Source organism: Anopheles ziemanni, unplaced genomic scaffold (genome assembly GCF_943734765.1).
Source record: "Anopheles ziemanni unplaced genomic scaffold, idAnoZiCoDA_A2_x.2 scaffold_45_ctg1, whole genome shotgun sequence".
NCBI classification, from domain to species: Eukaryota; Metazoa; Arthropoda; class Insecta; order Diptera; family Culicidae; genus Anopheles; species Anopheles ziemanni.
In genome coordinates, this window is record NW_026690088.1 from 121,231 (window position 1) to 131,490 (window position 10,260).

Below are 10,260 nucleotides of genomic sequence, written 5' to 3' on the forward strand. Positions count from 1 at the left end.
ACAACTTTCAACGTGCTTCAAAGCACTTTGTTCGTAATTCTAGCCATGTCCAAACAACTTTCAACGTGCTTCGAAGCACTTTGTTTGTAATTCTAACCACGTCCAAACAACTTACATCGTGCTTCGAAGCACTTTGTTCGTAATTCTAACCATGTCCAAACAACTTTCAACGTGCTTGGAAGCACTTTGTTCGTAATTGTAACCACGTCCAGACAACTTTCAACGTGCTTCGAAGCACTTTGTTCGTAATTCTAACCACGTCCAAACAACTTTCAACGTGCTTCGAAGCACTTTGTTCGTAATTCTTACCACGTCCAAACAACTTTCATCGTGCTTCGAAGCACTTTGTTCGTAATTGTAACCACGTCCAAACAACTTTCAACGTGCTTCGAAGCACTTTGTTCGTAATTGTAACCACGTCCAAACAACTTACATCGTGCTTCGAAGCACTTTGTTCGTAATTCTAACCATGTCCAAACAACTTTCAACGTGCTTCGAAGCACTTTGTTCGTAATTGTAACCACGTCCAGACAACTTTCAACGTGCTTCGAAGCACTTTGTTCGTAATTCTAACCACGTCCAAACAACTTTCATCGTGCTTCGAAGCACTTTGTTCGTAATTGTAACCACGTCCAGACAACTTTCATCGTGCTTCGAAGCACTTTGTTCGTAATTCTAACCACGTCCAAACAACTTTCAACGTGCTTCGAAGCACTTTGTTTGTAATTCTAACCACGTCCAAACAACTTACATCGTGCTTCGAAGCACTTTGTTCGTAATTCTAACCACGTCCAAACAACTTTCAACGTGCTTCAAAGCACTTTGTTCGTAATTCTAACTATGTCCAGACAACTTTCAACGTGCTTCGAAGCACTTTGTTCGTTAGTGTAACCACGTCCAGACAACTTTCATCGTGCTTCGAAGCACTTTGTTCGTAATTCTAACCACGTCCAAACAACTTTCAACGTGCTTCGAAGCACTTTGTTTGTAATTCTAACCACGTCCAAACAACTTACATCGTGCTTCGAAGCACTTTGTTCGTAATTGTAACCACGTCCAAACAACATACATCGTGCTTCGAAGCACTTTGTTCGTAATTCTAACCATGTCCAAACAACTTTCAACGTGCTTCGAAGCACTTTGTTCGTAATTGTAACCACGTCCAGACAACTTTCAACGTGCTTCGAAGCACTTTGTTCGTAATTCTAACCACGTCCAAACAACTTTCATCGTGCTTCGAAGCACTTTGTTCGTAATTGTAACCACGTCCAAACAACTTTCAACGTGCTTCGAAGCACTTTGTTCGTAATTGTAACCACGTCCAAACAACTTTCAACGTGCTTCGAAGCACTTTGTTCGTAATTCTAACCACGTCCAAACAACTTTCAACGTGCTTCGAAGCACTTTGTTCGTAATTCTAACCACGTCCAAACAACTTTCATCGTGCTTCGAAGCACTTTGTTCGTAATTCTAACCACGTCCAAACAACTTTCAACGTGCCTCGAAGCACTTTGTTTGTAATTCTAACCACGTCCAAACAACTTACATCGTGCTTCGAAGCACTTTGTTCGTAATTGTAACCACGTCCAAACAACTTTCAACGTGCTTCGAAGCACTTTGTTCGTAATTCTAACCACGTCCAAACAACTTTCATCGTGCTTCGAAGCACTTTGTTTGTAATTCTAACCACGTCCAAACAACTTACATCGTGCTTCGAAGCACTTTGTTCGTAATTCTAACCACGTCCAAACAACTTACATCGTGCTTCGAAGCACTTTGGTCGTAATTCTAACCACGTCCAAACAACTTTCAACGAGCTTCGAAGCACTTTGTTCGTAATTCTAACCACGTCCAAACAACTTTCAACGTGCTTCAAAGCACTTTGTTCGTAACTCTAACCATGTCCAAACAACTTTCAACGTGCTTCGAAGCACTTTGTTCGTTAGTGTAACCACGTCCAGACAACTTTCATCGTGCTTCGAAGCACTTTGTTCGTAATTCAAACCACGTCCAAACAACTTTCAACGTGCCTCGAAGCACTTTGTTTGTAATTCTAACCACGTCCAAACAACTTACATCGTGCTTCGAAGCACTTTGTTCGTAATTCTAACCATGTCCAAACAACTTTCAACGTGCTTCGAAGCACTTTGTTCGTAATTCTAACCACGTCCAAACAACTTTCAAAGTGCTTCGAAGCACTTTGGTCGTAATTCTTACCACGTCCAAACAACTTTCAACGTGCCTCGAAGCACTTTGTTCGTTAGTGTAACCACGTCCAGACAACTTTCAACGTGCTTCAAAGCACTTTGTTCGTAATTCTAGCCATGTCCAAACAACTTTCAACGTGCTTCGAAGCACTTTGTTCGTAATTATAACCACGTCCAAACAACTTTCAACGTGCTTCGAAGCACTTTGTTCGTAATTCTTACCACGTCCAAACAACTTTCATCGTGCTTCGAAGCACTTTGTTCGTAATTGTAACCACGTCCAAACAACTTTCAACGTGCTTCGAAGCACTTTGTTCGTAATTGTAACCACGTCCAAACAACTTACATCGTGCTTCGAAGCACTTTGTTCGTAATTCTAACCATGTCCAAACAACTTTCAACGTGCTTCGAAGCACTTTGTTCGTAATTCTAACCACGTCCAAACAACTTTCAACGTGCTTCGAAGCACTTTGTTCGTAATTCTAACCACGTCCAAACAACTTTCATCGTGCTTCGAAGCACTTTGTTCGTAATTGTAACCACGTCCAGACAACTTTCATCGTGCTTCGAAGCACTTTGTTCGTAATTCTAACCACGTCCAAACAACTTTCAACGTGCTTCGAAGCACTTTGTTTGTAATTCTAACCACGTCCAAACAACTTACATCGTGCTTCGAAGCACTTTGTTCGTAATTCTAACCACGTCCAAACAACTTTCAACGTGCTTCAAAGCACTTTGTTCGTAATTCTAACTATGTCCAGACAACTTTCAACGTGCTTCGAAGCACTTTGTTCGTTAGTGTAACCACGTCTAGACAACTTTCATCGTGCTTCGAAGCACTTTGTTCGTAATTCTAACCACGTCCAAACAACTTTCAACGTGCTTCGAAGCACTTTGTTTGTAATTCTAACCACGTCCAAACAACTTACATCGTGCTTCGAAGCACTTTGTTCGTAATTCTAACCATGTCCAAACAACTTTCAACGTGCTTCGAAGCACTTTGTTCGTAATTGTAACCACGTCCAGACAACTTTCAACGTGCTTCGAAGCACTTTGTTCGTAATTCTAACCACGTCCAAACAACTTTCATCGTGCTTCGAAGCACTTTGTTCGTAATTGTAACCACGTCCAAACAACTTTCAACGTGCTTCGAAGCACTTTGTTCGTAATTCTTACCACGTCCAAACAACTTTCAAAGTGCTTCGAAGCACTTTGGTCGTAATTCTAACCACGTCCAAACAACTTTCAACGTGCTTCAAAGCACTTTGTTCGTAATTCTAACTATGTCCAGACAACTTTCAACGTGCTTCGAAGCACTTTGTTCGTTAGTGTAACCACGTCCAGACAACTTTCATCGTGCTTCGAAGCACTTTGTTCGTAATTGTAACCACGTCCAAACAACTTTCAACGTGCTTCGAAGCACTTTGTTCGTAATTGTAACCACGTCCAAACAACTTACATCGTGCTTCGAAGCACTTTGTTCGTAATTCTAACCATGTCCAAACAACTTTCAACGTGCTTCGAAGCACTTTGTTCGTAATTGTAACCACGTCCAGACAACTTTCAACGTGCTTCGAAGCACTTTGTTCGTAATTCTAACCACGTCCAAACAACTTTCATCGTGCTTCGAAGCACTTTGTTCGTAATTGTAACCACGTCCAAACAACTTTCAACGTGCTTCGAAGCACTTTGTTCGTAATTGTAACCACGTCCAAACAACTTTCAAAGTGCTTCGAAGCACTTTGGTCGTAATTCTAACCACGTCCAAACAACTTTCAACGTGCTTCGAAGCACTTTGGTCGTAATTCTAACCACGTCAAAACAACTTTCAACGTGCTTCGAAGCACTTTGTTCGTAATTGTAACCACGTCCAGACAACTTTCATCGTGCTTCGAAGCACTTTGTTCGTAATTGTAACCACGTCCAAACAACTTTCAACGTGCTTCGAAGCACTTTGTTCGTAATTGTAACCACGTCCAAACAACTTTCTACGTGCTTCAAAGCACTTTGTTCGTAATTCTAACCACGTCCAAACAACTTTCAAAGTGCTTCGAAGCACTTTGGTCGTAATTCTAACCACGTCCAAACAACTTTCAACGTGCCTCGAAGCACTTTGTTCGTTAGTGTAACCACGTCCAGACAACTTTCATCGTGCTTTGAAGCACTTTGTTCGTAATTCTAACCACGTCCAAACAACTTTCAACGTGCTTCGAAGCACATTGTTCGTAATTGTAACCACGTCCAAACAACTTTCAACGTGCTTCAAAGAACTTTGTTCTTAATTCTAACCATGTCCAAACAATTTTCAACGTGCTTCGAAGTACTTTGTTCGTAATTGTAACCACGTCCAAACAACTTTCAACGTGCTTCGAAGCACTTTGTTTGTTATTCTAACCCCGTCCAAACAAATTTCAACGTGCTTCGAAGCACTTTGTTCGTAATTCTATCCACGTCCAAACAACTTTCAACGTGCTTCGAAGCACTTTGTTCGTAAATCTAACCACGTCCAAACAACTTTCAACATGGTTCGATGCACTTTGTTCGTAATTCTTACCAAGTCCCAACAATTTTCAACGTGCTTCGAAGCACTTTGTTCGTAATTCTAACCACGTCCAAACAACTTTCAACGTGCTTCGAAGCACTTTGTTCTTAATACTAACAACGTCCAATCAACTTTCTACGTGGTTCGAAGCACTTTGTTCGTAATTCTAACCACGTCCAAACAACTTTCAACGTGGTTCGAAGCACTTTGTTCGTAATTCTAACCACGTCCAAACTACTTTCAACGTGCTTCGAAGCACTTGGTTCGTAATACTAACAACGTCCAAACAACTTTCAACGTGCTTCGAAGCACTTTGTTGGTAATTCTAACCACGTAGTAACAACTTTCAACGTGCTTCGAAGCACTTTGTTCGTAATTCTAACCAAGTTGTTTCTGCGTGAGCGCGTGAACTCTGTTCGCACGGAGCGAAAGACCGGCACGAAGCACTAACACTGACGATCACGCGGCGGCACGAAGCGGCAGAAGGTTTCGGATTTAAGGCACGGAAGCCAAACTGCACGTAGCAATGAGTCAAAATAGATATTACCTTTATACTTCTTTACTTTATTTTTCACGAAGTCGACGTGGCTTATCAAGCGAGCGATAACAGGAAAAAGAGCCCCGTCGATCCGTTGATCGACGGTTTTATAAGTTTTATCGCTCTCTTCCACTTCCCTATGCGTGGGAGAGTTGCCCGTAGCGAAAGCTCTCCCACGCGCTCTCTCATGTGACGTATCAGCACGCGGTGATAAGCTGACATTTCAGCACGCGGTCTGGCACGTCACACGATCTTCCGGGTCATGGAGGGGATTTGCATATTGATGGTCGCACGGAGGACATCATCAATATGCGCTTATCGCATGATCGCGCGGATGACAAAATTGATATGCGCTTACCGCATGATCGCGCGGAGGACGTAATTATTGCCGATCATTTATTTTCCACAACCAACCTTCGAAGTTGTTTTAGCGTGTTTGGAAATACGAGGAAACTGCTTCGAAGCACCTTAGAAGTTGTTTTAGCGTGTTTGGAAATACGAGGAAACTGCTTCGAAATACCTTAGAAGTTGTTTTAGCGTGTTTGGAAATACGAGGAAACTGCTTTGAAGCACCTTCGAAGTTGTTTTAGCGTTTTTGGAAATACGAGGAAACTGCTTCGAAGCACCTTAGAAGTTGTTTTAGCGTGTTTGGAAATACGAGGAATCTGCTTCGAAGCACCTTCGAAAGTGTTTTAGCGTGTTTGGAGATACGAGGAAACTGCTTCGAAGCACCTTTAAAGTTGTTTCAGCGTGTTTGGAAATACGAGAAAACTGCTTCGGAACACCTTAGAAATTGTTTTAGCGTGTTTGGAAATACGAGGAAACTGCTTCGAAGCACCTTAGAAGTTGTTTTAGCGTGTTTCGAAATACGAGGAAACTGCTTCGAAATACCTTAGAAGTTGTTTTAGCGTTTTTGGAAATACGAGGAAACTGCTTCGAAGCACCTTAGAAGTTGTTTTAGCGTGTTTGGAAATACGAGGAAACTGCTTTGAAGCACCTTCGAAGTTGTTTTAGCGTTTTTGGAAATACGAGGAAACTGCTTCGAAGCACCTTAGAAGTTGTTTTAGCGTGTTTGGAAATACGAGGAAACTGCTTTGAAGCACCTTCGAAGTTGTTTTAGCATGTTTGGAAATACGAGGAAACTGCTTTGAAGCACCTTCGAAGTTGTTTTAGAGTTTTTGGAAATACGAGAAAACTGCTTCGGAACACCTTAGAAATTGTTTTAGCGTGATTGGAAATACGAGGAAACTGCTTCGAAGCACCTTAGAAGTTGTTTTAGCGTGTTTGGAAATACGAGGAAACTGCTTCGAAACACCTTAGAAGTTGTTTTAGCGTTTTTGGAAATACGAGGAAACTGCTTCGAAGCACCTTAGAAGTTGTTTTAGCGTGTTTGGAAATACGAGGAAACTGCTTTGAAGCACCTTCGAAGTTGTTTTAGCGTTTTTGGAAATACGAGGAAACTGCTTCGAAGCACCTTAGAAGTTGTTTTAGCGTTTTTGGAAGTACGAGGAAACTGCTTCGAAGCACCTTAAAAGTTGTTTCAGCGTGTTTGGAAATACGAGAAAACTGCTTCGGAACACCTTAGAAATTGTTTTAGCGTGTTTGGAAATACGAGGAAACTGCTTCGAAGCACCTTAGAAGTTGTTTTAGCGTGTTTGGAAATACGAGGAAACTGCTTTGAAGCACCTTAGAAGTTGTTTAAGCGTTTTTGGAAATACGAGGAAACTGCTTCGAAGCACCTTAGAAGTTGTTTTAGCGTGTTTGGAAATACGAGGAAACTGCTTCGAAGCACCTTAGAAGTTGTTTTAGCGTGTTTGGAAATACGAGGAAACTGCTTTGAAGCACCTTAGAAGTTGTTTAAGCGTTTTTGGAAATACGAGGAAACTGCTTCGAAGCACCTTAGAAGTTGTTTTAGCGTGTTTGGAAATACGAGAAAACTGCTTCGAAGCACCTTAGAAGTTGTTTTAGCGTGTTTGGATATACGCGGAAACTGCTTCGAAGCACCTTAGAAGTTGTTTTAGCGTGTTTGGAAATACGAGGAAACTGCTTTGAAGCACCTTAGAAGTTGTTTTAGCGTGTTTCGAAATACGAGGAAACTGCTTCGAAATACCTTAGAAGTTGTTTTAGCGTTTTTGGAAATACGAGGAAACTGCTTCGAAGCACCTTAGAAGTTGTTTTAGCGTGTTTGGAAATACGAGGAAACTGCTTTGAAGCACCTTCGAAGTTGTTTTAGCGTTTTTGGAAATACGAGGAAACTGCTTCGAAGCACCTTAGAAGTTGTTTTAGCGTGTTTGGAAATACGAGGAAACTGCTTTGAAGCACCTTCGAAGTTGTTTTAGCGTTTTTGGAAATACGAGGAAACTGCTTTGAAGCACCTTCGAAGTTGTTTTAGCGTTTTTGGAAATACGAGGAAACTGCTTCGAAGCACCTTAGAAGTTGTTTTAGCGTTTTTGGAAGTACGAGGAAACTGCTTCGAAGCACCTTAAAAGTTGTTTCAGCGTGTTTGGAAATACGAGGAAACTGCTTCGAAGCACCTTAGAAGTTGTTTTAGCGTGTTTCGAAATACGAGGAAACTGCTTCGAAATACCTTAGAAATTGTTTTAGCGTGTTTGGAAATACGAGGAAACTGCTTCGAAGCACCTTAGACGTTGTTTTAGCGTGTTTCGAAATACGGGGAAACTGCTTCGAAATACCTTAGAAGTTGTTTTAGCGTTTTTGGAAATACGAGGAAACTGCTTCGAAGCACCTTAGAAGTTGTTTTAGCGTGTTTGGAAATACGAGGAAACTGCTTTGAAGCACCTTCGAAGTTGTTTTAGCGTTTTTGGAAATACGAGGAAACTGCTTCGAAGCACCTTAGAAGTTGTTTTAGGGTGTTTGGAAATACGAGGAAACTGCTTCGAAGCACCTTAGAAGTTGTTTTAGCGTGTTTGGAAATACGAGGAAACTGCTTCGAAATACCTTAGAAGTTGTTTTAGCGTTTTTGGAAATACGAGGAAACTGCTTCGAAGCACCTTAGAAGTTGTTTTAGCGTGTTTGGAAATACGAGGAAACTGCCTTGAAGCACCTTCGAAGTTGTTTTAGCGTTTTTGGAAATACGAGGAAACTGCTTCGAAGCACCTTAGAAGTTGTTTTAGCGTGTTTGGAAATACGAGGAAACTGCTGTGAAGCACCTTCGAAGTTGTTTTAGCGTTTTTGGAAATACGAGGAAACTGCTTCGAAGCACCTTAGAAGTTGTTTTAGCGTTTTTGGAAATACGAGGAAACTGCTTCGAAGCACCTTCGAAGTTGTTTTAGCGTTTTTGGAAATACGAGGAAACTGCTTCGAAGCACCTTAGAAGTTGTTTTAGCGTTTTTGGAAATACGAGGAAACTGCTTCGAAGCACCTTAGAAGTTGTTTTAGCGTGTTTGGAAATACGAGGAAACTGCTGTGAAGCACCTTCGAAGTTGTTTTAGCGTTTTTGGAAATACGAGGAAACTGCTTCGAAGCACCTTCGAAGTTGTTTTAGCGTGTTTGGAAATACGAGGAAACTGCTTCGAAGCACCTTCGAAGTTGTTTTAGCGTTTTTGGAAATACGAGGAAACTGCTTCGAAGCACCTTAGAAGTTGTTTTAGCGTTTTTGGAAGTACGAGGAAACTGCTTCGAAGCACCTTAAAAGTTGTTTCAGCGTGTTTGGAAATACGAGAAAACTGCTTCGGAACACCTTAGAAATTGTTTTAGCGTGTTTGGAAATACGAGGAAACTGCTTCGAAGCACCTTAGAAGTTGTTTTAGCGTGTTTCGAAATACGGGGAAACTGCTTCGAAATACCTTAGAAGTTGTTTTAGCGTTTTTGGAAATACGAGGAAACTGCTTCGAAGCACCTTAGAAGTTGTTTTAGCGTGTTTGGAAATACGAGGAAACTGCTTTGAAGCACCTTCGAAGTTGTTTTAGCGTTTTTGGAAATACGAGGAAACTGCTTCGAAGCACCTTAGAAGTTGTTTTAGCGTGTTTGGAAATACGAGGAAACTGCTGTGAAGCACCTTCGAAGTTGTTTTAGCGTTTTTGGAAATACGAGGAAACTGCTTCGAAGCACCTTAGAAGTTGTTTTAGCGTGTTTGGAAATACGAGAAAACTGCTTTGAAGCACCTTCGAAGTTGTTTAAGCGTTTTTGGAAATACGAGGAAACTGCTTCGAAGCACCTTAGAAGTTGTTTTAGCGTGTTTGGAAATACGAGGAAACTGCTTCGAAGCACCTTAGAAGTTGTTTTAGCGTGTTTGGATATACGCGGAAACTGCTTCGAAGCACCTTAGAAGTTGTTTTAGCGTGTTTGGAAATACGAGGGAACTGCTTTGAAGCACCTTCGAAGTTGTTTTAGCGTTTTTGGAAATACGAGGAAACTGCTTCGAAGCACCTTAAAAGTTGATTCAGCGTGTTTGGAAATACGAGAAAACTGCTTCGAAGCACCTTAGAAGTTGTTATAGCGTGTTTGGAAATACGAGGAAACTGCTTCGAAGCACCTTAGAAGTTGTTTTAGCGTGTTTGGAAATACGAGGGAACTGCTTTGAAGCACCTTCGAAGTTGTTTTAGCGTTTTTGGAAATACGAGGAAACTGCTTCGAAGCACCTTAGAAGTTGTTTTAGCGTGTTTGGAAATACGAGGGAACTGCTTTGAAGCACCTTCGAAGTTGTTTTAGCGTTTTTGGAAATACGAGGAAACTGCTTCGAAGCACCTTCGAAGTTGTTTTAGCGTTTTTGGAAATACGAGGAAACTGCTTCGAAGCACCTTAGAAGTTGTTTTAGCGTTTTTGGAAATACGAGGAAACTGCTTCGAAGCACCTTAGAAGTTGTTTTAGCGTGTTTGGAAATACGAGGAAACTGCTTCGAAGCACCTTAGAAGTTGTTTTAGCGTGTTTGGAAATACGAGGAATCTGCTTCGAAGCACCTTAGAAGTTGTTTTAGGGTGTTTGGAAATACGAGGAAACTGCTTCGAAGCACC